Genomic DNA, 27491 nt, shown 5'->3' on the forward strand with positions numbered 1-27491 from the left:
GATAGATAGATAGATAGATAGATAGATAGATAGATAGATAGATGGATAATAGAATATTACTCAAAATCTTAGCTTTTGCAATGACATGGATGGAGCTAGAATGTATTATGCTAAACAAAATAAGTCAATCAGAGAAAGGCAAATCCCGTATGATTTAACTCATATGTGGAATTTAAGAAACAAAACCAAAGAACATATGGGAAAGGGAGCAGGAGACAAAAGGGAAACAAACCACAAGAGACTTTTTTTTAATGTTTATTTATTTTTGAGAGAGCACAAGTGGGGGAGGTGCAGAGAGAGAGAGGGTAACAGAGGATCCTAAGCAGTCACTGAACAGCAGTGACCCAACGTGGGGCTCGAACTCACAAACTGTGGGATCATGACCTGAGCCAAAGTCAGATTCTCAACTGACTGAGACACCCGGGCACCCCAGAACCACAAGAGACTCCTTTTTTTAAATTTTTTTAATATTAAAAAATTTTTTAATTTTTTAATTTATTTTACTTTTTAATTTATATTTATTTTTGAGACAGAGAGAGACAGAGCATGAGCAGAGGAGGGGCAGAGAGAGAAGGAGACACAGAATCTGAAGCAGGCTCCAGGCTCTGAGCTGTCAGCACAGAGCCTGATGTGGGGCTCAAACTCATCAACCACGAGATCATGACCTGAGCCAAAGTTGGAAGCTCAACTAACTGAGCCACCCAGGCACCCCCACAAAAGACTGTTAACGATAGAAAACAAACTATGGGTTGATGGAGGGAGGTGGGTGGGAGATGGGCTAGATGGATGATGGGTAATAAGGAGGGCACTTGTTATGATGAGCACTGGATGCTGTATAAAGTGATGAATCACTGAATTCTATTCCCAAAACCAATATTTCACTGTATGTTAACTAAAATTTAAATTTAAAATAAAGGAAAAAATAAAATAAAAAAACAAGCTCACTAAAAAATGATACTGAGAGAAAGAAAGCACTTATCTGAAATTATCTTCCTTTAAACTCAGGTAGAGAATTAAGAACACTTCCAATTCAAAGTTTTGAGCACAAAATCCAGGTATGCCCTGCCATGCACTTGCTGTTTTGATTGAAGATGAACTTAGAAGTCAGTGGAAAGAATCCACCATCTAACAGAATAGCAAACCACAAAATGGTTGTCTCCTGTGAAGAAGCCAGTAACTTTGTATTTGATGTTTCCACTTTGGCTCATTTCCAACTTCTAGGCATTTGGATTCCTAAAATTTTCTTCAGCACTTATTAACTAATTATTTGTTGGTCAAAGGGACTGGAACTGTTTCTCCACACATAAACTGGTCTTGGTCATCAATGACTTTTATAATGAGAAAATAACTAAAACACATTGCCACATCTTTCCCAGTCTCCAAATCTTTCTCGGTGATGGAGAAGTCATCTCCACACAAGCAGGGGTAGAAAAACATCACTGAGTCTTCATCTTACTGGAAGTCCTCAATGTCCACCTCATTGTGAAAACCACCATTGTCACTGGGGCCAACAAAAGGCCATCACTCCAGCTACCCCCGCCACCTGACACCGTCCAGCCAGTATAACCTCATGGGCACTGGCCAAGCCAGGTGTAATCACCAGAGGAACTCTAAAGTATAACTTTAAATAGAGTAATGAATTACTGAATAGATGAGGAAACTATGAAGTACTCAATTATCCTCTTATTGTTTAAGTCTTGAAAAAATATTTCCCTAAACTACAAATATTACAAGAAAGATTTCAGTTTGTTTACAAACTTATACATAAAGTAAAACACACCTGGCTTTTCATCTTTCTGGCTCCAAAGCCAGAACAAGTAAGATAAGAACAACTAAGATAACATCGTGGCTTAAAAGTATGTATTTTCAAAGATAGCAAAGTAAGTCACATCTCCCTGAAATTGAAATCGTATATTAATAATTTAGTTCAAGACCATTCTTCTTTTTTCTTATAATGTTGCTAAACCATGTTTTCTCCACCTTTTATTTCAGGTAGTTAATCTTCTGGACATGCAGTCAAATTGACTTTTGTTTGATTTAGCTTACCATTCTATCCTGCCCTCATTCTTTGGAATACTGGTTCTGCCAGCCAGCTGCACAAACCTCCCTCCCAGCTTTGGACCATCCTTAGGTGAGCTGTGGATATTCTGATGGGTACATTTTATTTCTGCACTAGGACTGAGTCCCTTGAAACTCTAGAAACAAAATGCAGATATAATAAAAATAAAACCTTACAAAGCGTGACGGTAAAGTAATGCTTAAGTATTGGCAATGTTATTAGAGTATCTGTATAGCTTCTCAAGATTTGTGCTTTGGTTTGTTATAGTTGGGGTTTCTTCCCCAGCTTTAGTGTGTAATAAATGACATATAACTTTGTATAAGTTTAAGGTTTACAATGTGATGACTTGATGTACATGTATATTGTGAAATGATCGCCATCATAAGGTTAGTGAACACAAGATTCGCACTTTCGAATGCATTCATTCTGCATTTATACTTCCAAGTTGTTCAGATTAATGTATATGCCTCGTCTATTGATACTCCAGTGAACCAATGTGGCATTATTAAAAGACAATCTACTCAGTACTGTATATGGTAACCATGAAGCCTATAAGTGAAAAATTAATAAACAACAAACAAGATCCTTGTTAGAGCCCAGCCTCAGTGGTAACAAAGGCTGTTAACATTTGGATTCAACTCAAGAGGTGAAGCCAGACCACTGGTTATGACCTTACAGCCATCAGGCATGAGATATTGCACATTTAACAAGGAGATGGGCTTAGGGGGACCCAGCTGATGGAGGATTTAAGAGAAGGTCATCACAAGAGACTCTTAGTTAAAGAGATGAAAGCTGCAGTGTAAAATCAGGCAGGAATCAGAGCTGAAGGCTGAGCAGGTAATCAAAGCAAGAACAAGACAGAATGTGCGAGCCATCCTGAATTCCTATGATATAAACAACCAGCTGTTAGGGAACTTAATCCATCAAAACTAATTAAGGAAAACAGCAGAACATTTTTAGGTTGCTAGCTCTTTAGGAGCCCACACGTGCCAATAATTTACCTGAAATGGGTAGACCTGATCTCATGCTGGAGGTGACCCTACAGGAGCCCTGGACAGGGAATTCCGAAGAGTCTCAAAGTCCCACCGTGTGCCAGCTGCAGGTAGGCAGCAAGCCCACCTCGTACAAACATATTCACTAAGGTCATACTTTCAACTGAGTGATTCCTGACACATAAATAATTTTAAAATAAAAAGAAAAAAATAATAAGGTGACATTAATTTAAATAATATTTTTATTTAACTATATATTTGCAAAGCATCATTTAAACAACTAATCAGTATTAAAAAAATAGTGAGATATTTTACTCTGTTTTTCATACTAAATCTTAAAATCCTGGGTGCATTTGCACTTACAGCCTGTATCATCTGGCCTAGTCACGTCGCCAGTGCTTAATAGCTGCCTGTGGTTAGTAGCTACCACAATGGACAGGGAACAACTGAACTAACACTCAAATATGTCTGTTACAGCCTTCAACTGATATGTGAGAGGAAAAAAAATAATGGCCACTCCCATTTGTAAATCACATCACAATCTAAGAAATGTTTTAATATTTTATCTCCTAGAATCCAACACAATAACCTATGGGGTTGGTATGACAAATATTATTACCATCTCTGGCTGGCAGATCAGAGAACTTAATAACTTAAGATCTTTATCAGATTACAATCCTAGTAATAAACTTGAACCCAAGTCTTCTGTCCAGAAATTAGGTTACCCCAGAGAGATTAAATGAATTGCCAAAGGCTAGCCAGTGTGTCAGAATATGAATTAAAATCTGGGCCATTTTAATGAGAAAGAATGAAATATGGCCCTTTGTAGCAACGTGGATGGAACTGGAGAGTGTGATGCTAAGTGAAATAAGCCATACAGAGAAAGATAGATACCATATGTTTTCACTCTTAGGTGGTTGCTGAGAAACTTAACAGAAACCCATGGGGGAGGGGAAGGAAAAAAAAATGAGGTTAGAGTGGGAGAGAGCCAAAGCATAAGAGACTCTTTAAAACTGAGAATAAACTGAGGGTTGATGGGGGGTGGGAGGGAGAAAAATAAATAAATAAATAAATAAATAAATAAATAAATAAATAAATAATAAAAAATTTTTTAAAAAATAAAAATTTATATAATAAACTAAAAAAAAAAAAAAAATCTGGGCCATTTTACTCCCAAACCAATGCTCTCATTACCACAGCAACATTGCAGAGGTCCTCATATACACAATTCTCATGACTCCCTCACCAGTCATAGTAATAACCCCTAGGCTATTCTTACTTGAACTACTATTTAGGGGCTATTCAATAGAGTGATATAATTCTTCAGCCCTCTCTCTTCATTTATATGTCACAGGAGTGTTTTAATGGAGTCTTAGTTTTTTTATGGCAAGAATAGGAACCTGTAATTTGTAGAAGCATTTGCAACAAATTGCTAAAGGTATCCTTTTAAATAGTGAAATGCACAAGATTAAGCTTAATGTGATCCCATTTTTGTAAAACAATAACCAAATATCTTTCTATAGCTATATATTTAAATACATATAACAAATGTATTTACATCTTTATACTTACAATAGTGTACAGAAGAAAAATTCAGGAGAAAAACAAAGCAGATGGTTATTTGGGGGCTGGGAGAACTATAGTAATAGGTAAAGACAAGTAGGGAAGGGAGAAGCAAATAAAAAATAACAAAGGGAAAAAACTGCATCTACAATATGACTCTATTTATAAAATAGTAAGCTTGTGCATGTATATACTAAATGTACATATATGTTTATGTGTATATATACACACACATATGTGCATATAATTGTATATACTTTTGTGTTATTATATATACACAGGTATATATGTTTTTAAATAATCTCTTTACAGTCATGTCATGTGAATAGTTTGGAGCTGAAATCTAGGCACCAGCATGATCAGTTACCTTTTTAAAATTTTAAGCACGGACACTAGACAATTTGCTCAGATTTCAGGAATGTAAGTTTTTAATACTTTCCACATAGTTCAATGATTACTCTGAAAGACAGACTCCATAGACTGAAATGTTAATCAGGAGAAACTACTTACTGACCCCTTACTATGTGCCAGGTACTGGCACTAGGCACACAGCAATGAACAAGACAAAGGCTCTATGCTCAAAGAGTTCATATTTTAATGTGGGGAAGTGGACAATAAACACAGACATGTGAGTTGTGCTAATTTCAGGAACTTTTGAGTGCACTGAGTAAGACATAGTGACAATTTGGTCTAAGTCTGAAAAATGATAGGCTGTGGTCAGATTCAGGATATAATCTGGAAATATGGGCAATTGGACTTGCTGGTGGATTCAACAGGGACAATGAGTGAAAGAGGATTCAACAACAATTTCCACAATTTTGGCCTGAACAACCACTGGATGGATGACAGTACCATTTGCTGGTATGTGGAAGGATTGAGAGAGAATAGATTTTTATTTCTTTTTGAGAAAACTAGGAGTTTTGACCACGTTAGATTAGAAAAGTCTAAAAGACACCCAAGTGAAAATGTTAAGTAAGCAGTCAGAGTATACTTCTGATGCTCAGGACAGAGTTTAGGGTGGAGCTAAAAATTTGGGAGCCATCAGCACAGAGATGGTATTTAAAGCCATGGGACTAAACAGGCTCTCCTCAGGAAAGTGTAACTAGAAAAGATTACGGAGCTGAAAAAAAACTCTGGGGCAATCCAACATTTAGAGATGTGCTAAAGACAGGGAGCTGGAAAACCTAAGAATGATTTGAAGAAGCAAACTGATCAAGAACACAAGTCAAGAGCAACAGAGGAGGAAAGGCAGAATATGTGGCTAACAATACAAGTGGGTGGTAGAAACATGAAGCATTTCTTGTTGGTGGCATCTCTTTTCTCTAGGAAATACAAAGCCAAGTTATCAGTTGAAAGTAAGAAAGAATAAGTAGTGTCTTGAAACTGAAGGGTTAAAGAGAAGATATGAAAGAGTCATCTAGGGAGGCTAAAGGTGAATTTACTGGAAAAGTGAAATAGAATTTTCTGAGTGTCTGATGATTTTAAGATCTGGGGTCCTAAACCTGAGGCAAGGCCTGTGAGCAGGGGGTCAAGAGAGATAAAGAGATAGGGGGTCAAGAGAGATAAAGATGTTACTGAGGGAATGGCTATAGAGCCAAAACATGGAATCTAATTTGGAAAAAAAGGGGAGGGAGGACATTTACAGGTTTAAAACAGCAAAATGTGGAACAATTGATAGGAACTCTTTAAGATGTAGCACTATCAAGTGGATATAGGGTAAGAGGTAGTGGTCAGCAGGCTGGGAGGCAAAGTCAAAGAGGAAAATGAGATGTGGGAGGTGGTGTAGTCACCAGTGATACCAGCTTCAGATATAAGTAAATATACAAGTCAGGAAAATGGAGAGGAGGAAGAGATTCCTGAAGCAGAGAGCAGAACTCAGCAACAAGAGAAGAATGAGCCACAGTCACAGTCACCCAGGAGCCAGCAGTGAGAGGAGGCACCTGAGAGGAGGGTAGATGGCACCACAAGGTGAAGTAATGGTAACATCTGAAGTTGGGAACTAAAGAACTAGGTATTTAAAGAGACAAAAAGAGATTTGTAGGCAATGAAGAAAAATAAGAAGCCATCTATTCACCTCCAAGCCCTGAAGTGCACACGGAGCACGAGAAAAAAACATAGCTACTTCTGGAGGGACTGCAGAGGGAGTGGTACCAGTAAAAGCTGGTGTCACTTGAACAAGAATGTCATAGGAACAATCAGACAAGGGGCAGAGGTGTTGAGCCGCTTACAGGTGACAGACCCTAGGCTCCCGAAGACAGAGTGGAAGAGTCTGGACAGGGAAAGGCAGAAGAGAGCATCAGACCAGAGTATGCTCTGAGCAATGAGAAGAGAATTGTTTTTGAAATAATGGATAATCTGGAAGGTCTCATCATGTAATGGCAAAACTTAAGGTAAGCAGGGATGTGAGGTTTGTGGGAACTGGCCCTGAGAATCTTGGCCCCCTCAGCTCATGACCATGGGAAGTGACATTGGAGAGAACTCAGTGGTTCCTGCCTGCAGCTGGAGAGTTCCAAGTAATGTCCTCAGGACTGGCAGTCCTTTTATATATAAATGTTTTTTCCCCTCATCAAAGGGACGAAGAACTAGGCTGAATACTAAACAAGGCAAAAACCTAGGATGTGAGAGCAGAAATAGAAGTAGGAAAGTACTTAGGGACAGATTCCATAGCACTATAGGTTTCTAAAAGTACAAATTGATGTAATTTGCAACTGTGAACACTGCCACCAACAAAAACAACAACTAAAAAAAGAACAAGATGTCCTAAAGCACAAGGCTTCTCTCCTCCAACAGGAGTTCTGGGAGGAAACTGGGCTGGAAGGTGAATAAATCATGTACTTTCTCTGCCTATATCAGTTATGACACTTTTGCTGCTAATTTCCTGGACATTGATTACTGCCTATATCCAAAATCTTTAAATTCTCAAGTGTAAAAATAAATATCAAAAAAATTGTTGAATTTTGGGAGAAGGAGGCAAAAAATAAAATAGGGTAAGTGACCAAAAAAAGAAAAACAAACAGAAAGATATGGTATACATATTTTGATAAAGCAGATAATTTCCTTTAATAAAAAGTTAAATTGACAGTGGTCAGTCTTGTGTATTTTAAGTGACGTAACGTGAGCTCCTATATTTATGTAGAACAAATTAGTTTTCCAAACGTAAAGGTCACTCATTTCAATAGTTGGATTTTCTGACTTTTCCCAATTATCAGAGCAATGCATGCGGAAAATGAGAAATAATAAAGTCCCATTATGGTAATGTTACAACGTATCACAGGAAAAGCAAGAAAGAAATTTCTTGGGAAAGTCAATAAATAGGCAGCTTAATTCAATATTACAGTTGTGTTATTATATAGGCAATATTTTTTTAATTTGGAACTGGGAAAATATCTCTAAAGACAGTTTATTTTCTAAAGATGATTTTACTTAACAATTGCCAAATAATTGAATTTACAGTGATACATGCTCATCCAAATGTTCTTAAAGGTGGAGAAGCCCACCATCTGCCCTGTACACCATTTGGAATCAGAATGACTATTTGGGAACCATAATGACCAAAGGCTTCCAGCCACATACTGCCAGGCTCTGCTCCTCATGCCTGTTGTTAAGAGGCAGGCTGTTGACTCTAGAATTCCTCTATGAGTCATAAAGGACCTGATATGCTTAATGCAATCAATCGTTTGGGAGGATACTCACAATGTAACACACATATACACCAAGCTTTTCATATAAACAGCTCTAAAGGAAATTTATTGAAAATATATGTCAATATTTAGTGCTAGGAATATTATTCTATTATATTAGAGCATTAAACTAAACATGTTTCTCATAAGCCAAGTTTACTACAGCTCAGGAAATATCCAATTTCAAAAAGCCATTGGCCACATGTTACGTGAAACAAACTGGTGTAGATTCCTTGTTTAAAAATTCAGGGAATTATAATCTTCTAAAGGAGACAGATAAAATCCAAGTAGTTGTGAAATCATGTGATTGCAACAGATTGGGCGTTCCATAACCATATATTAACTGGTATTCAGTGGGTCAATTTTATTGCTGGGTTAGAAAAACTGAATGGAATGATGAATGTGACTCTACTGCTGAAAGAGCAGAATTTCGTTCAATCTATGGGAAGTAGAGGGTATCTGAAGTTTACATCCTCAAAGTACCTAAGTAAAATTAGGACTCCTATGAATAAGACTTGGATTTAAAAAGCCAATCACTATCACTCTCCACCCAGCAGCAGTCAAACATTAGCTGAATCTACCTGTGTCTACTGTTCCTTCCCTCTCAATGACCGCATGTGGCCAACAAGTCCACAAATCCCAAATTTGCATCATCTCCTGGGTCCAGTGCCTACCGCTGTTTATTCGAATCAAGCTCTCAGTATCCCAGCACCAAATTCCAGGCTTAACTTGGCTCAGATGTCCATCCATGGTCCAGTCAGCCATAGTGTCATGTGATACATAAGGCTACCCCTGCCACAGATTACAGGAAAGCAGATTCCCTAATGAAAAGAGTGTGTAGGGAAGAGATGATTGGCATCTCTACCACAAAGGCATTTATTCTTCACTGTCCCCATGTCCTAGTCTTGCCCTTGTACAGCTCCCAGCACACCACAGAATTTGTCAATGATTAGCTCAGGGGTGAACACAGTGGTAGCAATCAACCTTGGTATTGCCTTGGGAGCATAAGTAATAAAATGCCTCCATCATGAGATTGTACATTAATTAGGATGTGTGAGGTCACAGAAGGCTCTTTTTTACACTCTTGCTAGTGATATGAAATTCTTACCATACCCTCTATAATTATCTCAATGAGAAATCCCACATTATCAAGTCAGTCTTCTTAAAGCAAAAAAGAAAAAAAAGTAAAAGCTTTGCTACAAGCAGAAGAAATTACAGTTATTACCTACATGCAAATAAAAACAAATAGGTGTGCATTAGTTAATGAGTGACTTCCTATATTATTTAGTTCTGAATATTTCTGTTCAACCACCTGAGGTCAAATTTTCTTCCTATCATTCTGAAGTCTGAATTTTCTCAAGACGCTGAATACTTCTGCATCTGATCCAAGCTGACTTTCCCTTTACTGTCCCTCTTGATCTCTGCTGTTTTTGACAATTCTAACTGTAGTCTTTTCTGATTTTCAGGTCCTCCGACAGATCCCTGAGTTCTCCTTGAGCCGCTATTCCTAGGGTCCAGAGCCATCTCCCTCTACTGTATAAACCAATCAGCTTGTTCCCTTATTTAATATAGCTCCTATTCACTGGTGGCCATAAACACTTTATTACCAACAGTAATGCAGAGAGTAATTAAGCGCCTGATTACTGGTCCAGATAGTAATTACAACAGGGAAAATTCAAATTTTGTCTTTAATTTATTGGTACCTAGTGTTACCAGGCCAACATCACCATAAAAGGCTCCAAAAGTATTTTGTTATAACAAATGTGAGCATCCTATTCCACTCTTCTTCTTAAACATTCAAGCCACAAATTCTTTGAACTGTTGGACCAAATGAGAGAATAAGAAGACAAATTTTTTTTTTTCTAAATAAAGACAATTCATGAAAAAACATCTGAGAATAAATAATAGGTATGGTATCAAGAAACGGCAACTAAGAAAATAAGTTACTTATTTAGCAATGCAATATATTTATTTAGCAATATAATAGCAATGCTATTATATTCAGCACATGATTCCAATAATCATGATTTAAAGCTGAACAGAGTCCATTTATTCATAAACACCATTTATAAATGCCTACCTTATTCAGATGCTATGTAGGACAAATCAAAATTAAAATCATATCCCTTGGGAACTTTAGAGTCTAATTGAGAATTGAATGCATAAACAGAAATTATCACTCACAACTTTTTCATGCTGAATATATTCTATCACATTTTAACCAGGTAGAGGCATTATGCCTTTTCCTACCCACTTGACTGATAGCCTAGCTGAACACAGAGTTCCAGATTGGAAATCATTTCAATCAGAATTTTGAATATGTCATTCCATTATTTTCTGGTATTCAGGGTTGCTCATCTGAAATTGAGTACAATTTTTGAAAACTGGTCAATTTTCTTCATCCTCAGAGACTTTGGGAGTTTCTCTTTGTCAATTTTCTGGAATTTCATGATGATGTACCAAAGTGTGGATCCTTTTCTCATCTGTCCTATTTTCTCTCAGTGGTCCCTATCAGTCTGGCACTCCATAGCCTCTAGCCTGTTATTTGATAATTCTCCCCAATTTTTATTCCCCTCTGTTTTCTCTGTTATCTCTGCTTGTTCTAGCACCTGGATAGGGGACCACTTGAACTTATTTTTTAACTTTCTTATAATTTCTCAAATTTTTCATCTCTTTGGTTGTTTTATTCATAAATTTTCCTCAAATATATCTTTCAAAGATTCTATTTAATATTTAATTTCTGGCCCCATAGTTTTCATTTCTTTGTTTACTCAATATGATCCAATAGTTTTTATTTCTAAGAATTCTAGTTTATTTGATGTCCTTTTTGTTTCATTTATAAAATATATTTTCTCATCACTTAGGGATATTAATTATAGTTTTCATTATTTTATTTTGCTCTTTACATTTTTTATCTACCCTATGTTCTTTATTTCTACATATTTGATTTGGCATCTAAAAAATTTTTTTTAAGTTTATTCATTTACTTTGAGAGAAGGCAAGCACAAGCAAGAGAGGAGCAGAGAGAAGGAGAGACAGAATCCTAAGCAGGCACCATGCCATCTGTGCACAGCCCGATGCAGGGCTCAAACTCACAAACCGTGAGATCATAACCTGAGCTGAAACCAAGTGCGGGATGCTTAACTGACTATGTCACCCAGGCACCCCTATTTGGTTTGGTTTCTAAAAGAATCTGCCTCATATGTCTATCGATCCTTGATTGCTGATTTTAACAATGAGGCACTAAAAAACCAAGTAGATGTTGCATGTGTAGATGTGACTTGTTGACCGCTTCACTGACAGTGGATCTGATGGTGTTGTCCCGCTGGGCCCCTAACTGTCCACACCTGTAGAAATTTTCTCTGAAACATAAATGTCAAGAGAGGAATCCTCCAGTTTTTACCTGAGAGCCTGCCGGTATCATCAAAGCTCATTTAAGAGATGAGGGAAAGGGGATTTCATGGCACAGTGTGAAGATTTTAATCTAATATCTTTGTTTTCTGTATGTTTCACCTGCTTTCAGTTATGCCCAAGTCCAGAGTCTGCTTCGTTTAACCTCTCCAGAAATTAACCTCTAGTCTTCTATGGAGAAGGGGCTCAGCAAACTGTGGAAGGGGATCAGAAGATCTAACGGCTTTTATATAGACTTTCAACTGATCCTTACATTTTTGGCCCTGCTTGTACCCACTCCCTCTTTTCAGAAGTACCTGAAATTCCCAAGCCTAGTTTCTAGGGCTCTGGAGCACATTCAGCTGACCTGGATGTTTCCCTCACTGCTAGCTTGAGTTTCAGATTCCTCATCTTCTAGGTCTGTTACTATTCATATATCTGGGGAATAAAGATGGCCATAATTATTTTGGCCCATTTGTTCTATTGAAACTACTACTTTGACTAATAAAATATGGCAGAAATGGAGCTGTGCGAGTTGTCAGACCCAGGCCCTAAGAGAGTGACAGCCTACGGATCCTGTCTCTTGGACACTCATTTAGATGGCCTGAACTACCGGGAAACAATCGAACCATGCTGTAGGACAGACGACATTGGAAGGCCCTGAGACTGCATGGAGAGAGAAAGAGATCCACCTAAGCCCAGACTCCAGCTCCCTCTGCTCAAGTGCATGAATAAAGCAATCCTGGATACTCCAAATCAGTCCAACTGCAGAGAAATACCCCTCAGGAATCACAGTCAATACCATATGAAATATTAGAATCACCCAACTGAATCCTGCCCAAACTTTTGACTATAAAAATTGTAGAGTATGATATAATATTTGTTTTAATCCATTAACTTTTGAGATAGTTAATTATGTGGCCATAAATTACCAGAGCAATCTGTTTTCCGCATCCAAATTATGTTGTATTTTTCCCCTCTCCTGGTCTCTTTGCCCTTGGGACTTATAACTTTTTTTTTAATCTCTATGCTGTCATTTTAGGGAGCTTTCAGTGGCGGTGGTAGAGAATGCATATATGCTGTCCACCATGCTTAATGAGAAGCCACCTCAGTTACTCTTTAATCTCTTTTATATTCCGAAGTATGATTTATTTTTTTGTGTGTGTATTTCATTGTTAGGTTTTTGTTGGATTTTCAAAACATAAATGGAAAATTCTGATGGCATCAGCTATCTCTTCCATTAATTACACTTCCACAAACAAAAGTCATTCTGATAAAACAATTACATTCCTTCTGGTCTACCAACACATTTGCGATATTAAGATTGAGCCATATTTCTAACAAAGTTTAGCATTCATTATTCTGCCCAGAAAAGTCAATGACAGATAACAGCAATGAATTTAATGCCACATGTCAACTCATTTTACAGAGCTAAAGAGTCTGTCCTTTTTTAAAATCTAGTTAAGGAAATGTCTACTCTCATCTTTTAGCCCTATTCCTGACAGGATCCATCAGTACTTGGTAAAAACTGGATCAAATTAATGCTTTCTGGCTTGCATTAGCAGCCAGCAAGGTCATTCATTAGTGTGTGAAATACACCCAGAATTTCAAAAAGACAGAGGTGTCATTTGAGAAAAGAACACACTAGTGCTTCATCCCAATCACTCCTACACCACAACCCAAGTTGTAACACATGATCCTTTTCAGGAACATGGCATTACGTAAGAGTATAACCAATAACAGGTGTTCTGATGTTTCCTTAGAAGTCAGCATGCTACTGACATATAGCTAAACAGCAATTAGAGTGATTTAGGGATTTAGAGGAGTTGATGACTGCTGCTACCATAAGCTTGATTATAACAGAGAATTAGGGATTGGGGAAAGAGGAAAGAAGGGTAACCCTAGATATGTCTGTATTTCCAAGTGGGTGCTCAGTAGACATTAGTTTCCCGATCCTTTCTTTTGTCCTTCTGTGGAACTACCCAATGAACACAGTATATGGGGCCAATTCAGGAGAAGGAGAAGAACAGGGATTCTGGAGAATGGGCTGTACAATGTGCTGTGGTCCAGTGCTTCTCAGATTAATGTGCATACAAATCACCTACGATGCTCTTAAAATGCAGGTTCTGATACAGTAGGTCTCACTAGTACTGAGGTTCTGCATTACTAACAAGATCCAAAGTTATGCCAAGGTTTCTGGCCCACAGAACTCACTTTGAGAAGTGAGAATATAGTCAGATTTTATATATCTCTCTTCTCTCATTAAATTTCAGCTCTTATCCTCCCAGCATACCAACAAAATTCAGAAAATATTTTACCAAAGGTTTAGGACAAAAGAGCACAGCATAGCAACTTAAAAATTAGGCCTATATGTATCCCTAAATACCTCATTCTTTTAATATGCTTTTTTGAGCTTTATAAATAAATGTTATAATCTTATGAGACTCACTTTTTTTCATCATGTTTATCAAATTTATCCATACAGCTGCCACTTACAACAACAATGATAAAGTTCTGATTCTTAGCTCAGCGGTGTGTTCACAAGTGTTCATTTTATTACTATGCTTCAAAATTAAACATCACTGTGTATTCTTTTATATGTTTCAAGTACTATATTCTAAAAACATTTCAAATAAATATTTCACACCTTCTTTCTTAAAGTTCCTACAGCCATTAACACCGCCAGCAGTGTCTTCTGATCATCCACTCCATGGAGCCCAATCAAAGACCAATCACTTGGTTCCAATCCCCCTCCCTCTCATCTTTCATTTGTTTTCCTCTAATTGAAGCTCTTAACTCTTCAATCCCTATTACTGATTTTTCTTCATGTATTATTCAACATTAACTTGTGACAGCTGCAATGTCTCAGCAGTTTTATTCAATAATACAATATTTTTGCTCATATAAAATCCAGAGCTAAAGTTCCTGGCCATCACATCTTCTGGGCCACTCTTGCAGGTACTCAACCTCAGGACTCATGATATTTCCATAGTTCTACCATATTAAAAGCTCTCCCTTCCAGCTGTGTGGTTAGGAAGGAAGAACAAGGAAAACTGCACAAGAGCTGTTTATGGCCTCAAAGTGGCATATATATCACTTCCACTCGCCTTCCATTAGAAGGACTTAATGACACAGTCCACCTGGACACAAATGGATACTGGGGAAAATATGTCTTCTTGTGCTCCCAGGAGAAAAATAAAATAGTTTTGTAAACAAAGAAAAAATAAGTTACCCATTCTCCCTTCCACCATACACAGCCCTTAAAAATTAAATTCTTGGGGCACCCAAGTGGCTCAGTCGGTTAAGCATCCGACTCCGGCTCAGGTCATGATCTCACAGTTTGTGAGTTTGAGCCCCGTGTCGGGCTCTGTGCTGACAGCTCAGAACCTGAAGCCTGTTTCATATCCTGTGTCTCCCTCTCTCTCTGCCCCTCCCCCACTTGCACTTGGTCTCTCTCTGTCTCTCAAAAATAAATAAACTTTTAAAAAAATTAAATTCTCAATAATGTTCATGAAATGAATTGGCATGGGTAGTTACCTGTGAGGAGGGATATAATCTGACTGCATACACCTGGTTTCTTGAGTAACTGCTGAATATTTTGAAACTCAATTTTCCTATATTGGTTTAAAAAATGTTCCTATATAATTGAAAGTCAATACACTGTTCATTGATAATCGTATTACCTATGGGTAATACAAAAAGTAAATTATAGTCCCTGTTCCCTGAAGGCTTATAATCCAGTTAGGAAAAAAAGATACTAGCTGTGCAATAATATAGAATTTAAATATCAACTTTAAAATAACACACATATCTGGAATTTAAGAAACAAAACAAATGAACATAGGGGAAGGGAAGGAAAAATAGGAAAGAAACAGCAAGGGAGGCAAACCATAAGAGACTCTTAAATACATAGAACAAACTGAGAGTTGCTGGAGGGATGTTGGGTAGGAGGGATGGGCCAAATAGGCGATGGGCATTGAGGAGGGCCCTTGTTGGGATACACACTGGGTGTTATACGTAAGTGATGACTTACTCAGTTCTACTCCAGAAACCAATACTACACTGTATGTTTACACTAATTTGAATTTAAATAAAGAAAAAAAATGGAAAACATCCCAAGGTTCTCTTTCCTAAACAAATCAGTTAGGAAAGTAAAAAACAAACAAACAAACAAATAAAATAACACTAGACCAATTGCCAAATGATTGTTGTGAATCCTATGGAATATAAATTTTTTTAAGAAAGTAGTAATTATGGCTGTGGAAATATGGAATCATTTGAAAATATTGATAGATGACTGATTCATTGATTGATTGACATAGATAATAGATAATTAGATGATAGATAGATAGATAGATAGATAGATAGGATAGGATAGAATAGGTCCTTTTCTCTAAGAGGTACAAGATATGCTTGTGATGCACAGAAAAGTACACATAGACAGAATTGAGCACATTTTAATTTTACTAGCTTGACCTATGCTGCAATAGGCCCATTTATCCTATGGCTCAGTTCCTAGTATAGTTTATGCCTCTGTAAAAATAAGGTACTATAATGTTCTACTCTAACTATTATGCTTCCATTTTCTATTAAAAATTCCCTTGGTAATAAGGAAACAGGCAGGTTCATTTATCCCACAGGGCCTATAAATTCAGCAAACAACATCCTGTATTGCCCTTAAAATTAATCACATCCCAGATGCCTCAAAATGAACTTTAGCAAATAATGCAACTGTGATAAAATTTGCATATCAGATTTACAATGTATTCAAAGCTTCTATTTCCTCCCATCTCAGCACTTCTTTCCTAAATGAAATTGTACATATCCGGTAAGAGCAAAGGTGAAGTGCACTGCAAGAAATGTCAACCTTACTAAAAGAAACAGATATGTGACGTGTGGTCTGGGACCACGGTGACAATATGTACACAGATGGTAAATCTGCATTCAGATTCGCAGTTGTGGTTTGGGGCAGGATACATAGGTTACCTAGCAAGATAAGATTTTTCTCTTGCTGGCAATTTCATAACAGGAAGTAGAGCCATTTAGAATTATTAAAGGGAAAAGTTGTGGCTCACATTAATTAGCATGTGACATATATTGAGCGTTTCAAAAAGATAGAGGTGCCATTTGAGAAGGGAACACACTAGTGTTTCATCCCAATCACTCCTGCACCCCAATCCCAGTTGTAAAACATGATCCTATTCAGCAGCATGGGAGTTGTAACCAATAGCAAGTGCTCCAAGTGATATTTTCCTAGAAGTCAGCATGCTACAGACATATGGCCAAATAGCAATTACAGAGACTTAGGTATTCATATGAGGCATATAAATTCATTTATATGAATTCTAAGACATCAGGACTAGTCAAAGGAAAAACCCAAAGTGATTCCCACCCTAAATGTTCATTGACCTTTCCTACCCCCATGACAAACTTTCTCTCCTGCCCCTATTACAAACACCTGGTGGCCTCCAGCTCTCTTCTTCCACCAAAAATGTTCTCTTAGAAAGAAATCTGCCAACATCAAGTTATCTGTCTGTACCCCCATGCTGTGCTTCTCAAATGAGAAGCATGGACAACATGGAGCAAGTGCTAGGGAGCAGTTAGCCAGCAGACACATGAAGTCACAGGGTAAAACTGGGGCCACACATTGCGAAAGTCAACTTGATTCAAGGTAGAAGACTTTTCTATCATAGGATCAAATGTACATTTAAATTAATTCTAAAGAGAAACTCTCCGTTGGTGGCAGATTGGCTTCCTAATCTATACCACTGTTATGGATCTAGGTCCAGACATACATATTCGCCTTCTTCTGTCCTTATGGATAATTAAGAGGAAAATTTTGAGAAGCATTGTCTTTACACTTGTACTATGTTCGGATCTACTTTACTTTTCAATGTAGTCTTGTTACTTTCCAATGATTCAGGAAGTATATCTGTATAGGAAACTCTCTTATCCATAAAGCAAAGCTTCTCACCTTTTTCTGTATGAAAACACCTGGGGATAAGACACACACTGATGAGGAACACAGAGGGTGATCCTCAGCAAGTATTAGAATCTTGGCAAAACATTGATTCTGATAATTCCCTCAGGAGGAGTTATTCTATTACCTCATCCCATACTTCTACCTACTCATTTAGCCAATAAACATTTATTTAAGGTCAATTCTCTGTAAGTCACATGCTATGCCATCATTTAGAAACTTACATATATTTGAGGCTGGAGATAAGGAAGGCAGTGAACAGTTTATTGTAACATAATGCAAAATTAGAATCCATAGACCTTTGAAATGGCAGTAAATGTGTCTAAAAATCAAGAGAATAAGAAAACAATAGCTAAAGCAGATCTAGGGATGATTCAGATTTTGAAGTTAGCAGAGACATTCCCTTACAATCTTCACCATTGCCTCTCCTCATCTTAACTCAGTCATGAACAACTCCAGGAGACCAGGAAGTACAGCAACAAGGATTCAGACACCAGCACACAACACAGAGCAGAATATGCATGAGGAGGAATCTGGGGACAGATTGTCACAGGACTGGCACAGAAATCATATAGAATAAGGACTGCAGAGAAAGCACTAGGTTTGGCAAGTATAAAGTCAATGATGACCAATCTTTGAGATAACTAAGAAGTACTTAGGAAGATTTTCGTGGGTAGGAAAACAGAGAGTAAAGCATACAGTCCTGGAGTAGATTTAAGAACACAAATTAAAAAAGACTGACATCAGAAGGGCGCCTGGCTAGGGCATGTGACTCTTGATCTCAGATTCATAAGCTCAAGCCCCACATTGGGTGTAGGGCTTACTTTAATAAATACATAGATACATAGGTAGATAGATAGATAGATAGATAGATAGATAGATAGATAGATAGGCAGGTAGATAGATAGATAGATAGATAGATAGATAGATAGATAGATAGATAGATAGATAGATAAAAGAATAATCCTGGGTGGCAAGGATAAAATCTGTAACCTCCTATTTAAATGCGCAAAAAAAAACTTTAATGTAAATTTATTTTTATAACTAAATTTATTCTGTTTCCAGCCCTCATTCCCATACAGTAGCAAAATAAAACAAAAACTCTCATATGTGCATTTAAGGTATCTCAGTCTTTTCTTTAATATTAATTAAGGGGGTGCCTGGGTGGCTCAGTCAGTTAAGCATCCAACCCTTGATTTCTGCTCAGATCATGATCTCATGGGTTCATGGGTTTGAGCCCCACATGGGGCTTCACAGGCTGACTGTGCACCCTGCCTGGGATTCCCTCTCTCTCCCCCTCCCGTGAACTAACTAACTAACCAATAACTAACTCTTTCTCTCTCTCTGTCTCTCTCTCTCCCTTCCTTCCTCCCTCCCTCTCTCTCAATAAATAAATAACTTTTAAAAAAGATTAATTCAGGATCTTTTAGATTAGTTTTTGGGGGTATAATTTCAGGGATCACTTACTTAGGTTCTCTGCTTTCTGCTTGACCTAAATCTTGGGGCGCTTACTTATCACTGTGGCACCAATGTAAGGGATGTCTGATGTACATTTGACCCTGCTTTTCAAATATTCACACCTTCTTGAATATATCCCTCATTTCACATGATCCCCTTTGTCTGCCACACTGGCATCTGCTAAAATATGGCTTGTTTTTTTATAGTACCCTTAGCTTCTCTAGGCCCCTCTGCATCCTCCTTGCCCCAATGAGGGCTGTTTTAGGCCCCGATAGACTTCCTTATCTCCAAGGAAGCCTGATAATGACAGGCTGCACTCTCAGTGTTACACCGAATGTGTCCTCCCACAGGCCTACAGCACTCTCCTCAACCAGGTCTAATATCCCACTGTGACAGTGCCATGTCACTTTGGCACCATGTGGAATGTGAAAAGGGGCTTAACAGTTTCCTGGGATACTCCCTGGAAAGGAAGAAACAAGACACTCTCATTTTATCCCTGCTGTCTCTTCCTCTCCCTCTCAACCCACCTAGAAGGTTTTCTACTTTCCACTTTTATCTGGCAACAACTCCAGACAAGTTCAAAATGATCAGATCCTCCTCCCCTCACTGGGGAAATAAAGGAGAAAAGCTACAACAACATAAACTCAATTGCTAAGAAAATGAGAATGTAAAATGGAACTTTTATTGAATATTATTCTTTAACACTTGGAAAGCTTATGTGGTAGGCTATGTTCAGTTCTGCCATGGGCCCAAAACACAAAAAATAGAACATAGACACATGTGACTGAGACACAAGCAGGAATGCCTTTATTGGCACTGGTACTCTGTGTCCCCATCCATAGAGTAATTGTTTCAACAGCAGAAAAGGACCTGAAGTTTCTTGTCTTCTCTGAACTAGTGGTTCTTAAATTTCCTCATAGGCAGTACTGTCAACAGGATCTGGGTGGCAGCTCCTTAAGGAACAAGGGGAGGCATCAGGTAACTGCATACATTGCCCTGCACACTTTTCTGGTGGACATAATTTACACAATTGTTTGCTAGGCAACCAAAGTGAAAGTAACCTTGAGCCATCTCCAGTTCATCATTCCAGTGAGTCTTAAACCGATACCAACTTTCATAGCCTTGCCTAGCTCAACGTCCCCCTCCACTGACCTTCTGTTATCCCATCTTCACCTTGCCCTTAGCTTTCTTTCTCCTAATAACTTTGACTTGTCCAATAAGAACTCTTTCCCTGAACTCTATCTTGAAATTTCCTTCCTGGCTTGCCCTGATCCCTCTCAGGTCAACTTTTCCCTTGGATATCATCCCACAGGCTCACCTCTCTCCAGTTGCCCTGGCCTCAAAGATGATGCAAGCCACCTTTTTAAAGACATTTGTATCAAAAGAAAAATAATTATGCAATCAACCACCTTACACTAAATTTCAGGAGATCCTGGCCTCAGCACGCTACAAATCAGACTAGGCTTGCAATATTCCATTATTCTACTTGTGTGTAAGACTACTGTAATCAGTTTCCTATGGTTGCTATAATCACAGACTTGACAGCTTAAGGCAATGTAAATTTATTCTCTTACAGTTTAGGAGACTGGAAGTCTGAAATCAGTTTCACTGGGCTAACGTTAAGCTGCTGGCAGTGCTGATTCCTTCTGGAGGCTCTGGGGAGAATTCATGTTATTGTTTTTTCCTAGCTTCTAGAGGCCATCTGCATTGCTTGGCTCAGGACTCCTTCCCTGCATCACTTCAGTCTCTTGCTGCCACCATCTTCACAAAGCTCCCTCCAAGTCCCTTTTATGAGGTCTTGTGTAATTACATTTAGGGTCTGCTCAGATAATGCAGGATAATCTTCCCATCTCCATATCCTTAATTTACTCACTTCTGCAAAGTCCCTTTTGCCATATAAGGTAATAGTCACAGGTTCCAGAGTTTAGAAAACAGATATCTTTGGTGGAGCCATTATTTAGCCACCACAACTATAAATACATAATAACAGAAAACCGTCAAATGTCAATACCACCATGAAAGTAAAAAAAAAAAAAAAAAAAAAAAAATACTACAGTAACAAGGAAAAATAACTTCTATAACCACAATCATTAAACCACTCATTAAAAAAAAACTTTCATAATATTATTAAGGGCTTTCCACTGAATATATTTAAGAAGCTTCAAATTTTTTTTCATTTAACATCCATGTGAGGAGAGCTCCATGGAGAAATCATTTTTCTTTTCACTATTAGAAAAACTCTAAGCTCACCTACAAAAGCAACAATTTCTATGTGTACCAAGTGTAATTTAAATAAAGCCATGAAAAAATGGCACTGTCTAGGATCCAAAGATAATAACCTTTCTCTTTCATGCTTTTTGTTTATACTTAATATAAATAATGTGGATAAGTCAACTATACATCAATTAAAAAAATAATAAGGTGGATATTAGCAAAGTAAGGGCCATCAAGTAGCAAGGGAAAGTAAACAAAGTGCTTTAAAGATCATTCAAAAATGTCTTTCAGAAAATTCTGTGCACTTATAGGTAGTCACATTTTGTTTTCAAATTACACCTTTATTGGGGCGCCTGGGTGGCTCAGTCATTTGGGCATCCAACTTCGGCTCAAGTCAAGATCTCACGGTTCATGAGTTCAAGCCTCCCATTGGGCTCTGTGCTGACAGCTCAGAGCCTGGAGCCTCCTTCAGATTCCATGTCTCCCTCTCTCTCTGCCTCTCCCCAGCTCACGCTGTGTTTCTCTCTGTCTCTCAAAAACAAATGAATGTTAAAAAAAAAATTTTTAATTACATCGTTACTTTTATAGTGGGTCAACTTGTCAGCAAAATATAGGCATAAACTTTCAACATGGTATTAAAAGACATATTTCATGAACCATATTGCTTGGGCCCCACAAGGTATAAATAAGTACCCTTCTGTAGCAACTTGCCTAACACTGTGAATATTAGGCATACCTTGAAAGTCATAGTGCATATTCTGACCTAAGAGCAGTATAAGCTTTAATTCCTCTGTGCTTCAGTTTCATCTGTAAAATAAGGATAGTTCCTACTTCTTAGGGTTGTTGCACAAATTAAATCATACACAAGAAAGTACCTAGAGTAGTACCTGGAAAATAATAAGTTCTCAGTCCACTTTAGTTATTTTCATTATCTCAGCTTTTGGATTCACCAGTTTAATTTTTAACAACAAGAAAAGTCTAGAATGACCATAAAAATAAAATACAGTGAATTCATGTAAAGTACATGCACTCATCAAATTAGATCACAAAAATAGACTACCTTAATAATAAACACATAGGTCAGTGAAACAAAATAAAGAACCCAAAATGGGCCCACATAAATATGATTTTAACTGATTTTTGACAAAGCTGCATAAGAGTTCAATGAAGGGAGGATGGCCTTTCAACAAATGATTATGTAGCAATTGGGTATCCATAGGCAAAAAAAATAAATAAGCCTTGACTTAAATCTTACATCTTGTTCAAAATTCACTCAAAATGGATCATAGATTTAAATATAAAACTCTGAAACTGTAAATGTTCAGGAAAAAAAATACAAGAGAAATTCTTTGGGCTCTAGAGCTAGGAAGAGTTCTTAGAATTGGCAACAAAAGCAAAAGCCATAAAAAGAGAAACTAATAAATTGGACCTCATCAGAATTTAAAATTTTGTCCTATGAAAGCCCATATGAGGAGAATATACAGATAGCAAAGAAGCACATGAAAAAGATGTTCAACATCCCTTGCCATTAGAGAAATACAAACTGAGACCACAGTGTAATTTCAGTACACACTTAACAGAATGGCTAAAATAAAAAAGTGACACCACCGAAGGCTGGCAAAGCTATGTTCAGAAACTGGATCACTCATATATAGCTGGTGAAATCATAAAATGATATAGCCATTCTAGCAAACAGTTTGGCAGCATCTTGTAAAACTAAACACTCATCTACTATACATCCCAACAATTGTACCCCTGGGCCTTTATCCCAGAAAAATGAAAATTTACATTCACACAAAGACCTGTGCGTGAGTGGACCCAGCAGCTTTAACCATAACAGCCAAACACAGGCATCTGTCCAGATGTCCTTTAAGGGGTGGAAGGTTAATCAAATTGTGGCACATCCATATCATGGGGTACTACAGCAATTAAAAAAAAAAAAAGAAGGAACCATTCATACACACAACAACCTGGCTAAATCTCCAGAGAATTATACTAGGGGGATAAAAGCCAATTTTGAAATCCAACTATGATATGTATGGTTCCAACTAGATAACATTCTGGAAAAGGCAAAACTACAGAGACAGTAAAAAAATCTGTGGTTGTAGGGGTTGCAGGGAGGAAGGAATGAATAGACAGAACACAGAAGATTTTTGGGACAGTGAAACTATTTTGTGTGATACAGTAATGGTAGATATATGTCATTATACATTTGTTCAAACCCACAGAATGTACACTAAAAGTGAACCCAATATAAAATGTATAAACTATGGGCCTTAGCTAATAATGATGTGTCAATTCAGGTTCATCAATTGTAATATATGCATCATTCTGGAGGGGGAGGCTATGCATGTGTTAGAGTACATGAGAACTCTCTGTACTTTCTGCTCTCATTTTGCTGTGAACATACAATTACTCTAAAAAATAAAGTCTATTTTTTTAAGTTTATTTATTTATTTTGAGTGGAGGGAAGGGGTAGAGAGAAACAGAGAATCTGAAGCAAACTCTGTGCTGTCAGCACAGAGCCTGACACAGGGCTGGATCCCACGAACCATGAGATCATGACCTGAGCCAAAATCAAGAGTTGGATGCTCAACCAACTGAGCTACCCAGGACCCCCTCCCCTAGTCTATTTTTTAAAAAAGGTCACTTCAGAGGCGCCTGGGGGGCTCAGTTGGTTAAGCATCCAACTTTGGCTCAGGTCATGATCCACCACTCGTGGGTTCAAGCCCCACATCGGGTTCTGTGCTGACAGCTCCGAGCCTGGACCTGCTTCAGATTCTGTGTCTCCTTCTCTATCTCTGCTCCTCTCCCACTCATTCTCTCTCTCTCTGTCTCTCAAAAATAAATAAACTTTAAAAAAATTTTTTTAAGATTACTTCATGCATGATTATATAACTTCAGTGAAATGGCAAAATATAGCAATAAGAAACAGATTACTAGTTGTTTAAGGAAAACGTGGGAGCAGAAGGAAAGTAGGTGTGGTTATAAAAGGATAACACAATGGGGTGCCTAGGTGGCTTGGTCAGTTAAGCATCAGACTCTTGATCTTGGCTCAGGTCATGATCTCATAGTTTGTGGGTTGAGCACCACATCGGGCTCTGCACTGACAGTGCAGAGCCTGCTTGGGATTCTGTCTCTCCTTCTCTCTGTCCCTCCCCCACTAATGCACTCGTGCACGTGCTCTCTCTCTCTCTCAAAATAAATAAACTTTAAAAAATAAAATAAAATAAAATAAAATAAAATAAAATAAAATAAAAGGATAACATGAGAAATCCTCGTGGTATTGGACCCGTTCAGTATCTTGACTGTGGCAGCAGATACATAAATCTAAAAAATGATAAAACTGCATAGAATATACACACACACACATACAATATACAGATACACACATATGTGTGAAAGTACAAGTAAAACTGGGGAAATATGAATAACATTGTTGGATTGCATCCATGTCAATATCCTGGTTGTTATTACACTATAGCTGTTACCATTGGGGGAAACTGAGCAAAAGGTACAAGAGATCACTCTCTATTATATATTACAACTGTATGTGAATTACAATTATTTCAATTTTAAAACTGAACTTCCTTTCCAGCAGGTTTTAACGATGCCACAGAAACTTGCCATAGCCTTCTTAATTTTGCTGTTTATAACCAATGTTCACTCTTCAACTAAAGTCATTAGCAAATGAACATGGCATGCTTCCTCTCTTTAAGAACTGAAAGCTAGAAGCACTTCAGTTCGTTGAGGGTCTGACTTTGGCTCAGGTCATAAACTTGCAGTTCATGAGTTCAAGCCCCATGTCAGGCTCTGTGCTAACAGTTTAGAGCCTGGGGCCTGCTTCAGATTCTGTGTCTCCCTCTCTCTCTCTGTGCCTCCGCCACCCACACTCTGTCTCTCTCTCTCTCTCTCTCTCTCTCTCGCTCTCAAAAATAAATATTTAAAAAAATTCTTTTTTAATTTTAAAAAGAACTGAAAGCTATTCTAGCCTTAGAAATTCCTGATGTACTGGCATTTAGGGCTTGCCTCATCTTGCCTGTAAGGTTGTGATCTATAAAGAGAATTTCTTTCTCTGCAGCAACCACAAGGGTACACTTCCGAAGTAAAGAGAGTAGGGTAGCCTGGGTGGCTCAGTCAGTTAAGCATCAGACTCTTGATTTCAGCTCAGGTCATGATCTCATGATTTATGAGATCAAGCCACTCATTAGTCTCTGTGCTGAGCCTGCTTGGGATTCTCTCTCTCTCTCTCTCTCTCTCTTTCTCTCTCTCTCTCTCTCAAAAATAAACTTACAAAAAATAAGGAGAATCAAAGTAGACCCCTCTAAGCTTATCACTGCCCAAAACTTAATTTCATTTCAACCATGAAATTGTATCTACTGTCTAAAGTGTAAAATGTAAAGATTTTGTTGGGTTCTAATTGATACCATCTGATAAGAAACACCAGATTTTGATGCCGAGAAAAGGGAAATTAGCTAAATATTGAACTGAGAAACACCAGATTTAGACTGTTAATGAAAGACCACATATGGAGCAAGGGAGGAAAACAGACCAGAAGACTGGTTTACTGTTTTCTTTTAAATTGTTTTCTTTTTTGCATTTCCTTTTTCTTCTACTTCTCTATCTCTTCTTCTCCTTATTGTATGTTTTGTTTCATTTTTTAAGATTCTGCACTCAACCTGATCTCCCCAGCTTCTACCTAAATAGTTCATTTCCAGGCTTCTGATATGTCTAAATTTTTCAGACAGACTTGGGAAAAGGGGTGAAGCGGAAAACACAGAAATGCATTAGCATTCAGGACTGAGAAGCAAGGCCCTCAGGAAAGAAGGTGTCCAAAGAATATAAATAACTTGGCTAAATAACCTTAGTCACCAGCAAAGAGAAAGCAAAGTGTTTATCATAAGCCATCTATCCTGACCCATTTACTCAATCTTAGTCAGGTTTAAATCATTATATATATACTCATATATATGTATATACTTACACATATATATGTGTATGTATATGTATATGAATATGTATATGTATGTATACATACATATCATATATACAGTGACAGTATCATATATACACATATATATACATACACATACAAAGATCGTGTATGTATATACATACACGATCTTTTCACTAAAACCTAAGGCACCTAGACCAAGACAGCACCAGTTTGGTATCTTCATGACAAACAAAACTCAACATGGGAGACACCTTCGCACCTCTACGGGGAGGGGAGCTGAGTATAGGTGAGGGCCCATGTCCCACTGAAGGTTCCATATAGCATGGTCCTGCTGGGACCATGCTATGTAAAGGAAAAGCCTTAACATAGCAACTAAAAAGATGTATTTGTGAGATCACAGGAGTCATCCCTATAGATGCCCAGAAATGTACAGAAGGGATACAAGGGGTAATGGGAATAATGAAATAGTAGATAGCAAAAAATCCAGAAAAAAAACCCCACATAATTTACTGTAATTAATATAAGCACATTTTACCCTTAAGCTGATGTAGTCCAGGGAAATACAAATTTCATGTACATACAGTTTACTTTCACTTAACAAAGAAAGTACTCAATTGGAATAAATTGACCTCTGGTCTCCTCCCAAACCTACCTGAGTAATCCCTATGGATGTCTTTTTATACTTTATATAGTTAGTCAAATATAGCTTTTGCTAACGACAGGCTTTTATGTCAGCATGTAAATACTTGTAAATAAAAACTACAGAATATAATTTCATGTATACAGCAATTCATTGACTGCCAGCAGTGAATTAAATGCAGCATATAACATTCCATCAACTTCCCAATAGATGTGATCTTTTACCTCTGAGCAAACTATCTATAACATAGACTACAACATGTAAAATAAAAGTTCTTCATGAAAGAACCTCCAGGTCTTACTTGCAACACTTTCCAATTTGTCCTGTGATTTTACCTAACTATCTAATAAATTCCTTCTTCCTAAATGGGAATTTCCATGGCCACCTTTGGTCATTATTTTCACATCTGAACTGCACTCAATAATATTCTTTAAACGTCAGTCCCTTCTTTGTTCTATTTCATGCCCTCTTGCTTTTGAACTATTATATCCTTGAAGAGTTTCCTTTTATATACCTTTTCTATCTTCCAAATTTTATCTGCATTCGTCATGTTCACCT

At 37.6% G+C, this 27491-nt stretch overlaps 1 pseudogene; it reads right to left on the reverse strand.

Annotated features, from left to right (window-relative positions):
- Window positions 1-1245: 1245 nt before the first annotated feature.
- LOC112858764 (diphthamide biosynthesis protein 3-like) lies at window positions 1246-27483 on the reverse strand (annotated as a pseudogene).
- Window positions 27484-27491: the final 8 nt, after the last annotated feature.

This window comes from Puma concolor, chromosome B1, assembly GCF_028749965.1.
Source record: "Puma concolor isolate L17-30 chromosome B1, mPumCon1.1.hap2, whole genome shotgun sequence".
NCBI lineage: Eukaryota > Metazoa > Chordata > Mammalia > Carnivora > Felidae > Puma > Puma concolor.